Here is a 20,467-nt window from a genome sequence, read left to right as displayed (position 1 = left end):
CTCCTCTCCTGCTGCCCTCTCCCTCCTCCTCTTATTTCCCCACTACTGCCTCCTCCTTCCCCCTGGCTCCTCCTCCCCTTCCCCCTCTGTACCCTTCTGTCCCTCCCTCCATCTATGGCTCATGATGGAAAGCCCCCACTGTAGCACCTTGAGTGAAGAGCCCCATAAATCCTATGCCCCAGCTCTCGGAGCATTTGGAGGATTGGCAAATAGACAAGCACTTGTAGCCTCTCCTACCCAGTTTCTGGGAAGGAGGCCCTGCTGGCCACTGGTGGGGCTTAGGCTGCCGGTTTCTGATGGGCCCCTTCTCTGGGCACCTTTCCCTCCTGCTCCTCAATACTCTCCTGGCTCCCTCCCACTATTTTTTTTAACCCCTGCACTCTTTACCTCTTCCCCAGAAGCTCTCTGGTGAGTAAGGAGGAGGATAGGGGTGGTGGAAGTGCTTTCTTTTGCTGGAGGAGCTGAGAAGGTCTGTGCAGGGGAATCCAGGATGCTGGAGAGCTGGGGAATTTAATACAGAGCTGGCTCAGCTCTATCCTGGATCTTCTTTATGTTCTTTGAGTGAGTAAACACCATAAACCCTGTTTGGATTTTGCCTTGACTCTTTGGGCAAAATTGAAGCTGTTTCAATGGGAAGACCCTTTTTCCCTCCCTTTGCTTCTCTCCTACCCTCCTCCTCCTGCCCTCCCTCTTCCTCCTTCCTGTCCCTCCCTCCCTCCCTCCCTCCTTCCCTTCCTCCCTCCCTTCTTCTTTCCCTCCCTCCCTCCCTTTCTCCCTTCCTTCCTTCCTTTTTCCTTTCCCTCCCTCCCTCTTTCCCTCCCTCCCTCCCTCCCTTCTTTCCTTCCTCCCTTCCTCCCTTCCTCCCTCCCTTCCTTCCTTCTCTCTCCTTTCCACTCTCCCATTCTCTTTTTCTTCTTCTTCTTTTTTTTGAGTTAGAGTCTCACTCTATTGCCCAGGTTGGAGCACAGTGGTACAATCTTGGGTTACTGCAACCTCTGCTGCCCAGGTTCAAGCAATCCTCCTGCTTCAGCCTCCTGAGTAGCTGGGATTACAGGAGCCTGCCACTGTACCTGGCTATTTTTTTATTTTTATTTTTAGTTTTAGTTAGAGACATGGTTTCACCATCTTGGCCACACTCTTCTTGAACTCCTGACCTCGTGATCCACTCACCTTGGCCTCCCAAAGTGCTGGGATCACAGGCGTAAGCCACTGCACCCAGCCCCCATTCTTTTTTTACTGTGTCTCAGCAGATCATCTTGCTTGCCTTTTAGCTTGCTTTCTTCCCCTTCTTTTTAAAAATAATAAAATACTAGCAAATGTTATGGAACATGCACTGTGCTAAGCACCTTGAATGTATTACATCTAATCCTCTTCAGAATCCTATCATGTGGATACTATCAATATGCCCATAATATGGATGAGGAAACTGAGGCACCAGAACTTAAGTCACTTTGCTTCTTGCCCTCATGGCTGCCTTCTTGCCATGATCCCAGGGCACAGCATGCCCTCTAGCTTTTTCCTACTTCTTGTCCCCTCTCTTTGGTGTCTCCCTGGGACATCTCTACATCATAATGACTTCTGACCCCACGTCCTTTTTGCCCCATCTTACTGGGTGCTCCTTATGGGTCAGGAGAGGCCACAGCTGTCTTTGCATGAGCTCTGTGCACTGGGCAAAGCACATGGCTCATCTGTGGAAACAGAAGCTGGAGGACCTCAGGCCACAGGTGGACAGTCCTTGCCATGGCATTGAGTGACAGGATTTCAGGTCAGTGTCTCAGTCCTGGGACACTCCATGGAAGGATTAAAGAGAGGAGTAGAAGACAGGAGAAAGATGGTGTACGGTGTCAGTTTGGGCTGCTAGCTAAGAAGCACGTGTGGCTGTTAAGCTCTTAAAATGTGGCCTATTTGGAAGTGAGACATGCTGTGAGTATAAACTATATGGTCATTTCAAAGACTTGGTTGGAAAGAAAAGAATGTTGTAAAAAAACCTCTAACTCATTAATAACTTTTTGTATTGATTTTATGTCGAAATAATAACAATTGGATATGTTGGGTTAAATAAAATATATTAAAATGAATTCTACCTGTTTCTGTTTTACTCTATGGCCATTAGAAAATCGCACATTAGGCCAGGCACAGTGGCTCACACCTGTACTACCAGCACTTTGGGAGGCTGAGGCGGGCAGATCACTTGAGATCAGGAGTTTGAGATCACCTGACCAACATGGTGAAACCCCGTCTCTACTAAAAATACAAAAATCAGTTGGATGTGGTGGCATGCGCCTGTAGTCCTAGCTACTCAGGAGGCTAGAGCAGGAAGATTGCTTGAGTCAGGGAGGTGGAGGTTGCAGTGAGACAAGAGCATACCACTACACTCCAGCCTGTGCACTGGGAGAGAAAAAAAAAAAAAAAAAAAAGAGAAAAAGAAAGACAATTGAGCATTATATGCAAGGCTTGCATTTGTGGTTTTTGCTAGTTTTCCATGGGATAGCACTAGCTTAGAATGTTTTGAGCCACAAAAAACAAAAAGCCTGACTCAACCAAGTGCCTTGAACAATAAGGAATTTATTATTTCACAGAAGTAGAAGTCTGGAGGGAGAGGGCTCCAGAACTGGTTAATTTAGCAGCTGACTACGCAGCAAGACCCAGGGTTTTGCCATTTTTTTTTTTTTTTAAAGATGGACTTTTGCTCTGTGGCCCAGGCTGCAGTACAGTGGCGTGATCTTGGCTCACTACAGTCTCTGCCTCATGAGTTCAAGCAATTCTCCTGCCTCAGCCTCCCGAGTAGCTGGGATTACAGGCGTAATCCCAGGCCACCATGCCCAGTTCTAATTTTTGTGTTTTTAGTAGAGACGGGATTTCTCCATGTTGGCCAGGCTGTTCTCGAACTCCTGACCTCAGGTGCTGGGATTACAGGCATGAGCCACTGCACCCTGCCTTGGCCTCCCAAAGTGCTGGGATTACAGGCATGAGCCACCGCACCCAGCCTGGTTCTGCCATCTTTCTACTTCGCCAACCTCAGTGAGTTGACTGCCTCCTCTTCACGGCCACAGTGTGGCTGCCACAGCTCCAGGAAGTGTATGTAGACAACAGGCAGTGGAAGAAGAGAAAGGGACTCTCTTCCTGGGTATTTCTGCTGCCTATCAGCCGACACCCTGTGTCACGTCATTAGCCTGAATGGAATCACAAGCCCATACTTAGATTGATCCCCAGCAAGAGGATGAAACCACCACAGGTAGCTTAGACAAATCATGGTACACTCTCTGGTGCTGGGGTTCCAGGTGTGTATTGGGGAACACCTGCCTACTGGAAGATCAGGGCTCTGTGAACTGGGGAAAGGAAGGGCTTCTCCACTAGGGATGTTGTAGGCAATTGAAAGAAACACCTTATTGCCTTTGCCTGGTTGAATGTCTCATTTTGAAGGTGGCCCTGGGATGCTCTTACTTTATATGGTGTTGATATTGATGAGCCAAGGGCACATCTGTTATTTCTGTTTGTCCAGCAGCTTTGCATCTCTCGCTTTTGGAAACTGCCCTTCTTCCTCTTGGGAGGGCTGTTGGTGACAGAGTCTCAGAGATGACATAGAATTGCCCATCAGAGTGCCCCATTAGTCAAAAGAGTGTGCTTATTTCCTTAAAGAGCCAGCAAAGATCTCAGGAAGGCTCTGACTGGCCCAGCTTGACACTGACAGGGAAAGCCTGAGTCTCACACTGCACATCTTCATTATGGGAAACTGCGATTTGTGAAGATGGCCTGGAAGCCTGGCCCAGACCCTACTGCAACTTCTTGATAAATATGAGGTGACTGAATGTCTTTTTAAGTCCATTTGTCAGGAGCCAAAGGCTTGGACCAGAAACTTCACCTGATCTCCTGCCCCTCCTTGTGCCATAGCAAGTCACAGATTTTTCTAAGAGCAAATCAACCAAAAGTAAAAACAGAACCTGTTGATTCTCCTAAGAGGAAATCAACCAAAAATAAAAATGAAACCTGTTTCTTGAGGTGTTTGACTTAGGAATTCTTTCCTGGGCCTCAGAAGCATTGGAACTTTCATTTTCCCTCTTCTGTCCAGCACCTGTTAGTTTGGAGACAAAGCCAGACTTGAGCTCTTGGAGGCAGGTGAGTGTAACAGTCAAGCACATGATCCCTGGAACCTCATTGCTTGGGTTCAAATCCTGGTCTTGTACTTGCTGGCTGTGGGCCCTTGGGCAGTTTGCTCAACCTCCTTGTGGCTTTATTCCCTCTTCTGTAAAATGGGGATGATAAGCAAAGTACCTATCTCACAATGTGGCTGTGAGAATGAAGTTAGTTAATAAATATCAAGGTCTTAGAACTCCATGCATTAGTTTCTGGGACCTCAGATATGCTTCAGCTCACAGGTGGTGGCAAGGGTTGGAGGAGGTTCTGCGTGAAGCACATCCCACCCATAGTAGGGGCTGGGTAAAGTGGAACAACAGATTCTCCTACTCACACCCTTATGTAAGCACCTTTTCAAAGCAGCCCCGGGATCCTTTACCCACGCATTTCTCTTTCCTCCCAAAGACACTGAATCGCTTGCTGAAAGAGCCTTGCCGTGCGCACACGTGACAGCCTTCCAGTAAAAATCTCTTTGCATAGCTGTAATGCAGTGAAAGACGTTTGTGGTAGGTTGGATGGGAAGCACTGCTTTGGATAGAAAAAGGGAACAAAGTGCTTTTATTCTCCAATGAATGAAAAAGTACTTTCAAGGCTCCGATGTCAAATCGCTTCCTCACTTTCTCCCGCAGCAATGTGCCAGAAACCCTGACAATGAACCGCTCTCTCCGACTAATTGTTCTAGTGGAGATGTCTCCTGTTTGACTTGATTTTAAACTGTGGAGCACGTCAAGAGGAAGCTCATTGATCTGCTGAGAGTTTGTGCTTTTCTGTCTTCGTGCATCTGTTGTGGGTGAAGAGAGCAAAGATTCTTCATTCAGTCAAAGGCCCCCTTTGGAGATGCTGAGAAGGAAATTTCCTTTGGAAATTCCCAGAGGCTGGTTCTTTGGGGAAGTGAGAACTCTGCTGCTTCAACCTTAGCCCAGCGTGCCCTCCCGGCGGGAGAGACCAGCAGGGTCTTGGCTTCCAAAGAACCAGAAGACAGAGGGAACTTGTGGCTGGAAGCCCAGCACAGTCGTGTCCCCTGGGCCCAGTTGCTTCCCCTCTGTGGTTTCCATACCTGTATGTTAAGAAAAAGCATCTTGAACATTTCGAATAAGGGGAAAAGATGGCTGAGTGTCCTTTAAACGCCACACTAGAGCACTGTCAGACAGGCCCTGCCCAATGGTAATCTAATTCTTCAGGGCAGGGGCCAAATCTGGCTGCTGCCTGTTTTTGTAAATAAAGTTCTGTTGGAACACAGCCACACCCATTCGCATACAGATTGTCTGTGCTGCTTTCATTTTGCAACCATGACTGCATTTGAGTGGTTGCAGCAGGGACCATATGGCCCACAAAGCTGAAGATTATTTACTGTCTGCCCCTTTATCGAGCACTTTTGCTGACCCTGCTCAAGGGAGGGGAATGTACTTTTGTGTGATTTACTCTTTACTACCGGTTCGGGCCCAGACTCTGGAAAGTGGGATGCTAATTTCTGGAAGATTGATAACTTGCAAATGATTTTAGTCCAATAGTCATGAAAATGATTTCTGTCCAGTATGAAAGATACCCTCGAAGAATACGATTTTATTGACCCGCAGGACATTCATCATGCCTGAGTCTGTCTAACTTTACCATCTTGGTCCCGCTTTCTTTCTGTCCTCCGACGTGTTGACTTTGGTCTTTCCTGTAAGGCTTTGAACTGGCTTTCTTGTCCTGCTGGTCCCCCCGTTCTTAGGTTAAGGAAATCCTTGACGTGCTCATTTTCTGTTTGTCTAAGAGCCACGTTCTTACTTTTTTTGGAATTATACAATGACGGCCGGGCGCGGTGGCTCAAGCCTGTAATCCCAGCACTTTGGGAGGCCGAGGCGGGTGGATCACGAGGTCAAGAGATCGAGACCAACATGGTGAAACCCCGTCTCTACTAAAAATGCAAAAAAATTTAGCTGGGCATGGTGGTGCGTGACTGTAATCCCAGCCACTCAGGAGGCTGAGGCAGGAGAATTGCCTGAACCCAGGAGGCGGAGGTTGCGGTGAGCCGAGATGGCGCCATTGCACTCCACCCTGGGTAACAAGAGCGAAACTCCTTCTCAGAAAAAAAAAAAAAAAAAAGAGAATTATACAATGACATCTACAATGAGGACTTGGGGCCAGATCAGGGGTTAGCAAACTGTGCCCTGGGGAACCCTGAGTGTCTTAGAAGTCCCTCAGGTGGACTCTCAGGAGATAGGAGAGAAGTTAGGGTCCCTTTCCTCTTCATCCACCAGAGAAGCTCCATTTATAAACCTACCTTCTATTTTGTGGTTTTAAACCTAAAATTCCTTGAAAAAAAGAAAAAGCGTTTTGCTGCAAAGAAAAATGTGTTGCACCACCAGACAAGGTGCTCGGGATGGTTTGGAGCTCCTGACAGCTGCGTGCGGAGCCGGTAGGGGTTGTGCATTCCCAGGCCGGGTTTGTAACAGGCCCCTGGTCTGTCTGTGCCCAGCTGGAATGCGTGTATTTATGTTCCTTCAGAGAAGGAAGAGGCCTCCAGAGAGCCGGCTTGAATACCAACAGTTCCCTCAAGGAAAAAAGGAGAGTGTGCCTTCTTTAACAAGGAAAAAAAAGTGTGCCTTTCCTTCCTAATTGTGTTTCTTCAACCTGACTGCAGTTGCACAAAGCATGGTCTGTGGCGTCTGAGTATTGATAATTTCTCTTGAGAACATTCCAGAAGCCAGAAGGTCTTTGTGGATGCCAGAGAACTGTGGGACTTACCAGGTGATAGGAGGGTGTCTGGGACCCTGAGGGTCTGCTGCAGGTTGGGTGGGAGTAGGCAGAGAGGAAACTACTCAGAGCTCTGTGGGGGTGAGTGTCCTTCTTTAATTTGGGGCTCATTTATTTATTTAAGATTTTATTTCACTATGGTAAGAACACTTACCATGAGATGTACCTGTTGCACTCTGAGGAGGGGAGGGGCTCAGGGCTCAGTTTGGCCATCGCCTGGCTGGGAGCAAGCCTGTCTTCCCCCCCCCGGCTCTCTGGGGTTTCCTGAGAGCAGGGCCTGCATAGATGGGAGTCAGGGGAGCAGCCCTCAGAGTCTGAGACACGCTTGGGTTAGGTGAGTCTGTGGTAGAGGCCTCTCCATTCTGCACAGATTGATGTTTTGTTCTTTTCAATTGAGGTATGTTAGATTGACATAACAGAAAATTAACTGTTTTAAAGCATACAGGTCAGTGGCATTGCATATATTCACTGTGTTGAGAAGCCGTCACCTCTGTCTAGTTCCAGAACCTTTCCAATTGCCCCAAAAATCAGTCTCTATGAAGCAGTCACTCCCTTCCTCCATCTCTCTGCTCTTCCACCCTGGCAACCGTTTATCTGCTTTCCAGCTCTATGACTTTTTCTATTCTGGATATTTCATGTAAATTGAATCCTACAATATGTAACCTTTTATGCCTCAGCATAATGTTTCTGAGGTCCATCCTTGTCGTAGCAGAATCAGTATTTCATTCCATTTCATGGCTGAATCATATTCCATTGTATGGATAGACTGTAACCTGTTCATTCATTCCCTTGTTGATGAGCATTTGGGTTGATTTCAGATGTCGGTTATTGTGAGTAGTGCTGCCAGCTTGTTCTCGTTCCACATAAACCCTTGCTCTCTTGCCAGCCTTGTCACTGAACACTCACACAGCGACACTCCCACCGAAAAGTCTCCCGAGTCTCCCCTAACTATTTCTGGGGATCTGTGGGGATGTTTCACACAATGGATGCTCTGTCCCAGGTGCCCTCTGTGGGCAGAAAGCCCTGCCACATCCAGCTGGCATTGCCAGGGGCCCTGTGCTCCCACCCACCAGGCTGGTGCTGTGACCTGCTGAGCGGAAAGTCTGTGTGTGGGGCAGGACCTGGTCGTGGGTGGTTTCGTTTTAAGATGAGGACTTCGTCGTCTCATGGGGGCTTTTGCTTCTTGCTCGTTACTCTGGAGATCTTTTCACTTTGGCTGGTCATGTTTCTCAGAAAGAAATCTGGTCTCAGAGGGATAGAAGAAGGGGGACAATTCATTCTGATTTACCTAGGATGTCCCTGGCTTTATCACTGAAAACCCATCACCCTGGGAACGCAGCAGTCTCAGGAAAACCAGGACAGTCGGTCATCCAAGATATGAACCTGCTTTTTTGGGAAGGGGGGTGATATCTCATAACTCAATGTGTTGAGTTCATTTAATCCCCCTTCTATGAATTAGATGGCTGAGCCTCACCCTCTGTTGTGCCCCTAATCCCTGAATCCAGAGCCTATTTTCCTGAAGCTGGCTGAAGTTAAACCTCTTTTCTTCCATAGGATTGGAGGAGGGATAGTGACCTTGCTGCCTGGGGTTGAGGAAGGAACCTGGAGATCTAGACTCTATTTTTAAAGATTTTTAAAGCAATCCTCTTGCTTTCAGCCCCACCCAGACCTTTTTATTCAGAGCTGATGAATTCTTGATGTTTTCTGGGGTTCTGGGACACAATTCACTTTGCCTCCCATTGTTTCCCCTTTGTCTTAGTTCAGCTTTCAGCTCTGATGCATTAGTTCATTCAACCCACTTTTCAGCTTCCAAATGCATACATATATATATACACACACACATATGTGCATGTATTTGGACATCTCTTCTTGCATTTCTCCCTTCTCTTTTTTCCCTTGCAGGCTTATTTATGACTTTTTAGAAAATTCTTTGCTGGCATGTGAGTGGTTCTCAGGAAGGAGCAGAGAACAGCACGTGTTTTCTCTGCCATGTCTTGCAGGAAGTCTCATTTCCTCAGCGCGTGAGATGGACCTTGGGTCAGGCAGACGTGGGTTCCCATCTTGGCTTGGCTCCTCTCAGCTCAGTGGCCTTGGACAAGCACATTGACCCCATCTGAGCCCGGTTTCCTCTCTAGCCTGGGCTCCTTTCAAAGTAAGAAGAGTAAAGTGGGATGATAATGATAGTAGACCACAGAACTCATGGGCAGTGCCAAGCTTGGGCCCAGCATCGGTGGCTGGGGTAGGCTCTTTGAAGAAGCCCCTCAAGCCTGCATCTCCCAGGGTCTCCTACAACTTCCTCAGCTCCTTGTCTCCCTGCTTCCCTTTCTCACAGGACCTCAGCACCCATCCAGCAGTCTAAAGGGGCCACACTTTATTCCATCCCTGTCTTTCAGCAATTAATTTTCTCTAGGGCTTCACAGCAAAATCTTCCTCTTGTTTCTGCCAACGGACTCACCAGCCCACATTTTCCTCCAATACCTGCATTTTATTTATTTATTTAGAGACAGAGTCTTGCTCTGTCTTCAGGCTGGAGTGCAGTGGCACAATCTCGGCTCACTGCAACCTCCAAGTCCCTGGTTCAAGGGATTCTCCTGCGTCAGCCTCCCGAGTAGCTGGGACTACAGGCATGTGCCATCATGCCAGCTAACTTTTATATTTCTAGTAGAGATGGGGTTTCACCATGTTGGCCAGGATACTCTCAATCTCCTGACCACATGATCCACCCACCTTGGTCTCCCAAAGTGCTGGGATTACAGGCATGAGCTACCGTGCCTGGCCTATTTTATTTTTAATTTTTTTTTTTTGAGGTGGAGTCTCCCTCTGTTGCTCAGACTGGAGGTCAGTGGTGTGATCTGGGCTTACTGCAACCTCTGGGTTCAAGTGAGTCTCATGTTTTCAAGTGAGTCCCAAGTAGCTGGGATTACAGGCATCTGCCACCATGCCCAGCTATGAATACCTGGATTTTAAATCCTGGATGGCGCTCAGTTTTGACGCCTGTTGCTCTCTCTCCCCAGCCTCACCTCTGCTCCACACATCTATTCTTCTTCAACCCATTCTGGCCAACTTCAAAGGCATCTTCCCTCAGGAAACCTTTCCTAAGCTTGTCAGCCTTCACAGAAGTCCCCCTGGCTCTGTGCTTCCTATTTTTAGGCAGGAGCAGTGGAGCACAGTGCTCAGGTGTTTGGGCTCTTGCATCATCCACTTGAGTTTGCATCTCAGCTCTACTATCATACCTGTAAGCTGTGCTACCTTGGGCAAATTACTGTACCACTCTGAGCCTCAGTGTCCTCATGAGTAAAACAGAGGCTAAGAGCAGGACCTAACAATCTCTCATGAGATTGTTCCAGAGAGGAAATGATGTGACACACATAAAGAAAATACAGTGGCTAGAATATATGCGTACGCACTCGAGACACATTTATTGCGACATCTGCATCTGCTGTACTTTGATTATGACTTGCTTTAACTGTCAGGCTGCATCTAGGGGTGGGAAACTTGTCTCCTTCCTTTTCTAAAATACTTTGCAGCCCCACCCCGGTGGCCCAGGATGTCGTCACGCTCTGGAGCAGGAATCCAAAGATATTCTTGCCTGCTAGCCTCGCATCATCCACAGAGTGACCTTGAGCAGGTCATGCCACTTCTCTGAGTCATTTTGCTTTTGGCAGCTGGGAGACAAATTTCTGCTGAAGCAAGCAGAAAAGAAAGTGAAAAAGAGACTGCAGCTTTTCACAAATGTTTCTTCCCTTCTCTTGCAAGTTTATTCCCCACCAGCCCAGCCAGGGATTCTTGTTATCTCAGTTAGATGGAACCCTTGGGGTCACTGTCTCTCTCTGGCCTTCAGTCCTGGCTTTACTTTAGAATAAACTGGGGAGATTTTAGGAGTGTTTATGCCGGGGCCCAACCTTGAATCAAGGCGGCTGGAATTCTAGGGCACGAAGTTGATGTCAGAGGTCTTTAAAAGCTCCTAATGAGGCTCATGCTGTTGGCCTGTGTTCTGTGCCTTGAGTAGTGAGGCTCTGAACAACACTCTCGTCCTTCCGGGAAGCATCTATCAGGCATCTAAGTCAAGCAAAAGGTACGATTTCCCTTTACAAAGCTCATCCTTTGAGCATTGGGTTTCTCCATGGATGGGGAACTCCCTTCCTCGAAAGGGCCACATTCTGTTGTTGGACAGTGGCTCTTATCATCAGAAAGTTCTGCCTTCCACGTGGCTGCAGCTAGCAGCCCTGGTTTCCTTCCTTGGTCCTTGCTGAGGATGGCTTAGGCTGGCCCAGGGAGGTCAAGATATACCTGCACTATCCTTCATCTGAGTGGCTCTGTCAGAGGTCAAACATCAGGGTCACCGAGGGAGCACGGATACAGAAGCCCCCTCATGGGTTTCAAACAGCCCCACCATTCAAAGGCCCTGGATCCAGAAAAGAGGCCATCCTGCTAAGCGGCATCAGTCTAATGTTTTCTGAAAGCACCTCCACTAGAATTTTCTGGACAATGTGTTCAAAATAACCCACTGAATCAGAATCTCCAGGGGAGGATCCAGGGAGGCTGCTTATTTTAACACTTGCCCAGGTGAGGGTTATGATCAGACATATGTAAAACACCTTTAAACTGATTGAATTAGCTAACTCTGGCTGCCAAATGTTGCATGGAGCAGACTATAAGATGGGAAAGAGCCTGTGGCTTAGTGAGGGTGAGCAGGTGGGAGTAAAGGGGGTCAGGCCTGGGTAGAGCTCACATCTGGACCTGGGCCATGGGCAGGTAGTCTCCCAGGATGATGCTGGTGCGTGGCTGTTGTACCAGAATCCTTTATTCCTTCTCTCCCTGAAGGGGCTCTTTTCTTTCAACCTTATCAGTTCTTGGGAAGAAGAGGAGGCAGAAAAGACTGTGTCTCGCTCATGCCCAGAGAGTCCTGTTCTCTGGGAAAAGATTTACTCCATCAGGGTCCCTGATGGTTGGTTCCCTGGTTGGTTGGTTTCTCAACTCCTGCAACAAGAAAATTCACCCTCAATTAAACAATACAGTCCTCTGTATTAGTTTGCGAGGGCTACCATCAAGAAATGCCATTGACTCGGTGGCAGACATGACAGAAAAGTATTTCTCATAATTCTGGAGGCCAGAAGTCCAAGCAAGGTGCCTGCAGGTTTGGTTTCATTCTGAGGCCTCTCGCCTTGGCTTGCATATGGCCACTTTCTCACTGCATCCTCAGGTGGCCTTCCTCTGTGCGCATGCACCCTGCCGGCTCTTCGTGTACACAGTTTTCCTTTTCTTATAAGGACACTGGTCAGATTGGATCAGGTGGATTAGGTCCTGCCCTACTTTGAAGGCCCTGTCTCCAAGTGTGCATGGTCCCATGCACTGGGGCCCACTTATGCAACCTCACTTAGTCTTACTACCTCTTTAAAGACCCTAAGTCTAAATACAGGAACATTCTGAAGTTCTGGGAGTTAGGACTTCACCATGTAATTTTTGGGGAAACGGGGACACAATTTGGCCCATAGCATTCTCCTAGGGCTTTGTAAGTGGGTGACTGATGACAACGTTGAGAGGGAGCCTGGGAGGAGCAGCTGTTAAACAGGAGCAGGGAAGAAATAAACAGGGACTGGAATGCACAGCCCCATCACTGTCTTGCTTTGGTTACCTACTTGTTTTAATTAATTAATTAATTTGAGATGGAGTCTTGCTCTGTCATCCAGGCTGGAGTGCAGTGGCACAATCTTAGCTCACTGCAACCTTTACCTCCTGGGTTCAAGTGATTCTCTTGCTTCAGCCTCCTGAGTAGCTGGGATTATAACTGTGCGCTACCACGCCTGGCTAATTTTTGTATTTTTAGTAGTGACAAGATTTCACCATGTTGGTCAGGTTCATCTTGAACTCCTGATCTCAGGTGTTCTGCCTGCCTCAGCCTCCCAAAGTGCTGGAATTATAGGCGTGAGCCACCGTGCCTGGCGCCTACTTGTTTTTAATTTCATGCTCTTGCTCATTTCTGTTCATCTCTGAAAGCATCATGTTCTTGTTTAAAGGATACGTTATCTTTCTGAGAATGTTTTTAAAAACCTTCTCCTGCTCCTCTGTGTCTCCCTTTTAGTCTGTTTTGGTTTCTGTGAAGCTGGAAATACTGTTCAAATGTCTAGGGGTATGCAGTTGTCTGATTGAAAAATCTATGGGTGGGCAGTTTTTCAAAGGACCCCTGATATGGTTTGGCTGTGTCCTCATTCGAATCTCATCTTGAATTGTAGCTCCCATAATTCCCGCATGTTGTGGGAGGGACCTGGTGGGAGGTAATTGAATGATGAGGGCGGTTTCCCCCATCATGTTCTCATGGTAGTGAATAAATCTCATGAGATCTGATGGTTTTATAAGGGGAAACCCCTTTTGCTCAGTTCTCATTCCCTCTTTGCCTGCTGCCATGTAAGACATGCTTTTCACCTTCTGCCATGATTGTGAGGCCTCTCCTGCCACGTGGAACTGTGAATCCGCTAAACCTCTTTTTCTTTATAAATTACCCAGTCTCAGGTATGTCTTTATCAGCAGCATGAGAACAGACTAATACTGTCCCCAAATATCAAATTCCTTGGGTTGCTTTTGGTTCAGCCAACTTCCCTAGGGAAGGAGCATCTAAGGGTCTGCTTGGGGAGTGTGTGTGTCTCCTGCTCTAGAAAATTGGGCTTGTAACAGTTTCTACCTCAGAGTTTGTGGGAGTTAAGTGAGAGAGTGCATGGAGAATGCTTAGCATGGGGTCTGGCAAAAATATCCAATACATACTAGGAAAAACAACCAAATAAAATTATTGTACTTATTCTTGGGGCCTTGGAAATTCCTAGAAACAGTGACATAGTTCAAACTACAGAGCAGAGCTTCCAGCTTAAAGTTCTGCTTGCCCACTTCTGATGCTTGTCTTTCCCCCAATACTAAAAGAAGAAGCAAAACTTGGCATTTGCCCACCAGGAAAGGTAGACCAAAGCAACTATCTTCAAACTTCTCTGTGTATTCCAATCACTTGGGCTCTTATTAAAATGCTGATTCTGACTCTTGCTTTAGGGTGGCTGAGGAATTTGCATTGGTGCCGATGCTTCCAGTCCTGCTGGTACAAAGAGCACACTATGAGTAGCAAGAGACTAACTGGTAGAAACTTATCCAGCTGGCTAAGAAGGAGCAGGGAAAGGGGAGATGCCCTCCTGGGACTCCATTGGCTGGTGGTCTTTTAATGGGACTTTTGCCCTTCAGGATTGAAACCTAATGGGAATATTATGGGTTCCTCTAGTGGCCACAAGATGTCATAATGTCATTACATGAATTCTCCCCAAAAGGTTCAAGTCTAGGTGTCGAGTTACATCTCTTAAAGCAGAAAATGGAAAGTGGCAGCTACCTAATCAGTGCTGTTTCTGGGATCATCCTGGCTCAAACCTTCCTCCCCCAGGCCCAGGGCAGAAGTCAGGCTGGTGGCAGAATCTTTGTCTTCCTACCTTCCCACTCTGACTTTGTTATTAGAGTCGCGGGAGAGTCACATGGGCCCTAGAAACAGGATCTGCCATGAGAGAAGCCTGGTCTCTTTAGAAACCTGAAGTTCAGTATTGCCTGTGATACAGCTCCCAAAACGACAATCTAGAGGGATGCTTTTCATAAACAAAGGTCTTCTTGAACAAATCAGTTGGGGAATTGCTTCATGCTCCATCTCCTTCTTTATATGGCCTAGATTCTGAAGATTATCCTGTCAAAGTCTTTGGTAAGACCTGCAAGAAGTCAGCCTGGTTGATGTTAGTTACTCCTGTGCTTCTCACACACCTTCACCGTGTCAATCCTCCTCCCTGCCGTGAATGCTGTTAAAACCTACACAGTTTTTTAGGTTTTAATGGAACTTTACTGGAAATGAAGGCCAATGTGGTGCACTTAGGGTAGGGTAGTGAAGAGAGATGAGTTTGAAGTCACCAGGTTAGAAACATTCGCACCCTGCATTTCGGAAGCAACAGACAAACAACATCATCTCTATCGTAATCATGGCCTCATGTACTTTCTTCTTCATATTACAGTTGTCTGACTTTATTTAATCTCTCTCCAACCATCAGATGAAACCGTAAGAAACCGCTGTTTGGGCTGGGCGCAGTGGCTCACGCCTGTAATCCCAGCACTTTGGGAGGCCGAGGCGGGTGGATCAAGAGGTCAAGAGATCGAGACCATCCTGGTCAACATGGTGAAACCCCGTCTCTACTAAAAAAAAAAAAAAAAAATACAAAAAATTAGCTGGGCATGGTGGCGCTTGCTACTCAGGAGGTTGAGGCAGGAGAATTGCCTGAACCCAGGAGGCAGAGGTTGCGGTGAGCCAAGATCGTGCCATTGCACTCCAGTCTGGGCAACAAGAGCTAAACTCTGTCTCAAAAAAAAAAAAAAAAAAAAAAACCAAACAAAAAGAAACTGCTGTTTATGGAGGTAGGGAATAATCAAATGTCAACAATTTCATGTGGTTCCAGCCGGACTAGGGCTTGGCACACTATGGTTTGTGGGCCACTCTGCCCTAGCCCCGTGTTAGTGAATGAAGTTTGATTGAAATACAGGTATCCTCTCTTGTTCATGTATTGTCTGTGACTGCTTCCATGCTCTGCTGGCAGAGTTGGGGAGTTGCCACAGAGACCCCCAGGCCAGGAAAGCCACATTATTTACAATCTGGCCTTTTAACAGAAAAGTTGTTGGCTCCAGTGAAACTGGTAGGTAGCTCCTGGAGGAGAGAATCCACAGATGAGAATCATTTTTGTCGTTTTTCTGTTCTTCACAGCAGCACTGCAGCTTGTAAATAGCAAGTGCTTAATAGGTATCGCAGTCCCTTTTCTGCTGCTGTAACAGAATACCACACACTGAGTAATTTATAAAGAAAGGAGATTTATTTGGGTCATGGTTCTAGAGGCTTGAAGTCGAAGGGCATGGTGCTGGCACCTGCTTGGCCATCTGATGAGGGCCTCCTTGTGGCGTCATAACATGGCAGAAAGCCTCACGTGGTGAGAAACTGTGCATATGTGATGGAGAGAAAATGCTGGCTGAACTCATCCTTTTATCAGGATAATGCTCCTGCGATAACTGCCTTGCTCCTATGATAACATTAATCCAGCCGTGAGGACAGAGGCCTCATGACCTAATCGCCTCTTAAAGGTCCCAACTCTTAATGCTGTTGGGATGGCAATCCAATTTTAACATGAGTTTTGGAGGGGACATTTGAACCATAGTGATCAGTACAGGACATAGAAAAAAGCCGAGAGACTTCTTCCTGGAGGAGGATGATACCTGATCTTTCATCTGCTTCTCTAGACCTTTGGCTTCTGTATCTTGACTCACTCCCAGACGTTTGGCAGGCAAGCTCCTACTGCTGCCAGCAAAGTCAGCTTCCTCATTTTTGAGGAAAAAATTCTCCAAAAAGTCTCTAAGGGCCCTTGGACATCAATCAGCTAGCTCTTCGAGCTCTGTGGATGAGGATGTAAAAATGAAGCAAACATATGGATTATATTTCCATCAAAATACACATGGGCTCCGAAATTAAGTGGGAAAGAGCTTGGCAAGGTCATTCTGTTGCTTGGCCATTTCCAAAACTGTTTAAGGAAAGTCTGATATGTTTTACTTCAATCACAGTGTGGAATTAACCTTTCTCTCCCCACACTGTGCAGGAAGCTCAGAGGCGGTGGGGAGAAAGCCACTAGATTGAACTACTCCTTCCAAAGCTTCTTGAGTCTGGCTCAGCGAATGATTGGCAGCTACTTGTGTCCTTTAGGGAGTATATTTTTTTAGTACCCCATGGAGGGCCAAATGGGGGCAAAGGTATAATTTGCTAGGGTGCTATTCTCATTTCCCTTCCGATAGATGCCGAGTGTTCTTTTAAAAAAAAACTAAATAAAAACAATTGATTACACACCATACATGTTCATTGTCAAGAAAATGAGAAGAGACAGATGAGCAGAAAGAAGAAAACAGCAACTGGTCTGGTGTCATTTGACAGTGATGAGGCAGCCAAACAGTCATTGTACACTTATATATTTGAGCAGAGCTGGGGGAAAAATTAGGGAGTAAGAATGGTCTTGCTTAAAATGGAAGGTACATTTGGAGGTTGAGAAGACATAAGTGCATTCTTAGGGCGGAGATGAGAAACTAGGAGGGTGGCAGGCATTATTCCCTGATTTGGATTCTGTTTTAAGCCTCTCAGATTGGTGATTTTGAGTATTCTGCCCTTTGTCCTATACCACTGTGCCTTGCAACTCTGAGGCGAGTCAGGAATTTGACTCTCTGCACCAGGAAAACATGAATTACTATAACTTTCTGTGGGCTGATTAGACTTTCAAAATATTAATATTTTTGGCAGCACAATTGAAGGGTCAGGGCTGCTGGCAGAACAGGATCATTTACTGCCTTGACTAGCCAAAGTCCCACTCGTGCCAGTGAACACAGGAAATGGGAAATGGGGAGGCTGACTTGATCCTCAGTTGTGCCTCTTATTTTGCACTCATTGCAAGGTGTACCTCTGTTATTTTTTGGTGCAAAGGAAGACCCTGCTGAAGAGTTACATTCACACAGTTTCCAGACTGTTTCTCTTGCTACCTCTCCATTCAGAGGATTGAATGCCATGTAATTCTCTTCCTGCTTTCCTTGCAGCCAGGGTGGCTGAGCTACCCGGGTGTGGCCTGTGAGAGTCTTGGTGCAGCCTCTGGGAAATCTTCCTTTTTCCTGCACAGAGAAGTGATTGATGCTATTAGGTTGGTGCAAAAGTAATTGCATTAAAATTAATGGCAAAAATCACAATTACTTTTGCACCAACCTAATATTTTCATAAGGCCAGCTCATTGCTAACTTGAGCATGGATGAGACGCCTGGAGCTGAAGCAGCCATCTTGTGTCCACAAGAGAAAGGCATAGAGAATCGCAGAGGTTGGTCCTGAAATCATTGAAATTAGTGTCAGCGACTGCCTTCCTTCAGACCTTCTGTTAGGTGAGAAAACACCCCATTTTCTATTTAAAGCAGCGTGAATCAGGGTTTCTGTTATTTGCAACCAAATGGCATCTTGGCAGATGCACCACATGACCGGCTCAGCTTGGCACGGAGACAGATGCCCATCATGGTTTATAAAATTAGTTGTGGCAAAAATATACTTTACGTTTTGTTCCAAGTTTGGTGACTGTCTGGGTCTCAGCAGGGAACTGCTGATATACTCAAACAGCGCAATTAAAGAAAGTTTAATGAAGGCACCAGTGGCAAGGGTATTGGGAGATTTAGGGAGACTGCAAGAGCTGGGTTAGTGCCCCAGGGCTACCAGCTGGGAGCTGTTCTCACCCCTAGGCTAACAGGGCAAGGAAAGGAGCCAAAAAGAGGAGTGAGAGAAGGCTGCCTGACAGGAGTGTGCCCTGGGGTGGAGGCATGCTGTCAGCTTGCAATGGAATAAACACCCTGGCCTCTCTCCTTTCACCCACCAGTCTCCCTCTTCTCCATGGGGAATATGTTCCAAGATCCCTCATGCATGCCTAAAACCATAAAATAGTACCAAACCCTATATATATAGGCAAATATATATAATGCACAATTTCCTTTTCATTCTTCACAATTTTACCAGGCAAGATTTATTCTCACCATAGATCTTAGCAGCATCACCATACACTTGTTTTCTTTCCTTCCTAAGTTGTGAACCTTCATCTTTTCACTTGAAGGAAGCCTGTTACAGTTTCTCTCTGGCATACCTGAATTGCCAGCATCGATACTCTTGTACGTTGGCGTCATCATTAACTGAAATAAGGGTTCCTTGAACACAAGCACTGGGATAGTATGAAAGTCGATCTGATCACTGAGAGGGCTACTAAGTGACTAGAGGTGGGGACTATAGACGGCGTGGATCCGGCTGACAAAGGAAGGCTTCATGTCCCAGGTGGGCTGCAGTGGGAGGGCACAAGGTCTTATCATACTACTCAGAATGGTGCACAATGGAAAATGTATGAATTTTTTTATTTCTGGGATTTTTTCCATTTGATGTTTTGTGACAGTGGTTGACTCTGGGTCACTAAAATTATGGATAAGAGATGACCACTGTACTAAGAAGAAACCAGACAGTTCCGTCCAGGGTGGCCTCCCAGGACACAGAGCCGGGCAGAGGAAAGTGGAAGGTGGATCTGGAGGGGCACACGGGAGTCTCCAGTTTGGTCACCCATTCATGAAGGGTCTGAGACATTCCAGGGAGCTGTGCTCCGCTGGTTCAGAACAGCTGCTCTGGCTCCAAAAGCTTCACCTTGAACTTGGAGTGTTCTTTGTGTCTTCTCTACAAGAAGTGGCCTCCACCCTCTGGCTAAGGCCCCACAGCCGCACCGCCAGTCTGCCTGGCCTGCAGCTAGGGAGGCCTTTGCTGAAGTTGTTCATGGCCAGAGCCTCCACGGGGCTGGCTGCCTGGCACAATTCAGGATACTAATTGGGCACCCGGCAGCTGCGTGGAGTGCTCTGAAATCAGACTGGTTTTTAAAATTCTGATTCTATTTAAATATCTCTGGGGACTTAGATCAAGCTCATTAAACACAAATCCTTGATACAAAAAGACCAGAAAGGAAGGAGCAGTTCTGTCCCATGTTCATCATCTCATGTCATCAGTGGGTCACCTCCCCAGCTCGCCCTGTCCTGGCTGCACTACTTTTCTCTCTCTCTCTCACAGGCACTCATGTCATTGGACATTTATTCCTTGGAATTTTCACCTCACTAGGGAGCCTCTGTATCCTCACTTTACTGAGGAGGAGACTCAGGTGCAGAGAGGTTAAGTGTAGACTCCTAAGTGGCATCTTCAGAAAGAAAACCCAGGTCTCTGATGTCAAAGCTCTTCTTCTTACCCAGTGTGCTCAGGAGACCCCAGAATGGCATGCCAGAAGCCCCCCTCAGTGGGGGTGTGAGCTTTGGGGCTTTTTCTGGCATAAACCAAAGTTTACTTTGCACTCAAAAGACTCAGCAAAAATCAGAATAACTGTGGTAGAGAATAGTTGGTAAGAGCACTTGGGGTCAGGCAGACCAGGCTGAGTTCTTCATACCCGTCAAGCCTTGACATTCTCACCTCTAAAATGGAGCCATAACTCTTTTAGGATGGATTCCCTCAGAACCTGATTCTGGGACAAGGATTCCAGTGCAAGTAGTTTATTTGGAAGGTGACCCCAGGAAACACTAGAAGGAGTATGGGGAAGTGAGTTGGGCAGGAGAAGGCAGCCAATATTTGCACATTATCAAGCAAATCACCACAATGGGCTACTGGTGCTTAATGCCCCTGGGGATGCTGGGTGCCCCTGAAGATCCCACAGCGAGTTATCCCATTCAAAGAGCAGAGGTGCTAGGGTATTGATCTTGCATCACCCATCAGCTGAGGGCTGCTCTGGGGTGATATTAATTCCAGGAGGACTACTAGGTGAGGCAGCAGAGCCAGTGAGAAGAAAGCCTTCGGCAAAGCAATGCAGGTATTGGCAGGTGAAGTCGGGCCAGAGAGCACCGTATTTAAGGAGCCGGACACTGCCCATGTCTGGGATGCCTACCCCATAGAGTTGCTGTGAGGGGGCCATAAAATAATGCCTGGCACCTCATAAGTACTCACTACACTAGGCCCTTAGAGTAC

The 20,467-nt window shown here is 47.0% G+C and overlaps 1 protein-coding gene across 1 annotated transcript in view; it reads left to right on the top strand.

The window, feature by feature from the left end:
* LOC118147727 (solute carrier family 38 member 8-like) overlaps window positions 1-20,467 on the top strand; it is a 108,335-nt gene that overhangs the window by 86,090 nt on the left and 1,778 nt on the right. The window lies entirely within an intron of this gene.

The sequence above is a fragment of the Callithrix jacchus genome, chromosome 15 (assembly GCF_049354715.1).
Source record: "Callithrix jacchus isolate 240 chromosome 15, calJac240_pri, whole genome shotgun sequence".
Classification (NCBI taxonomy): domain Eukaryota; kingdom Metazoa; phylum Chordata; class Mammalia; order Primates; family Cebidae; genus Callithrix; species Callithrix jacchus.
The sequence above is the reverse complement of the archived record's forward strand: the minus strand, read 5'-3'. Positions and strand labels throughout refer to the sequence as shown.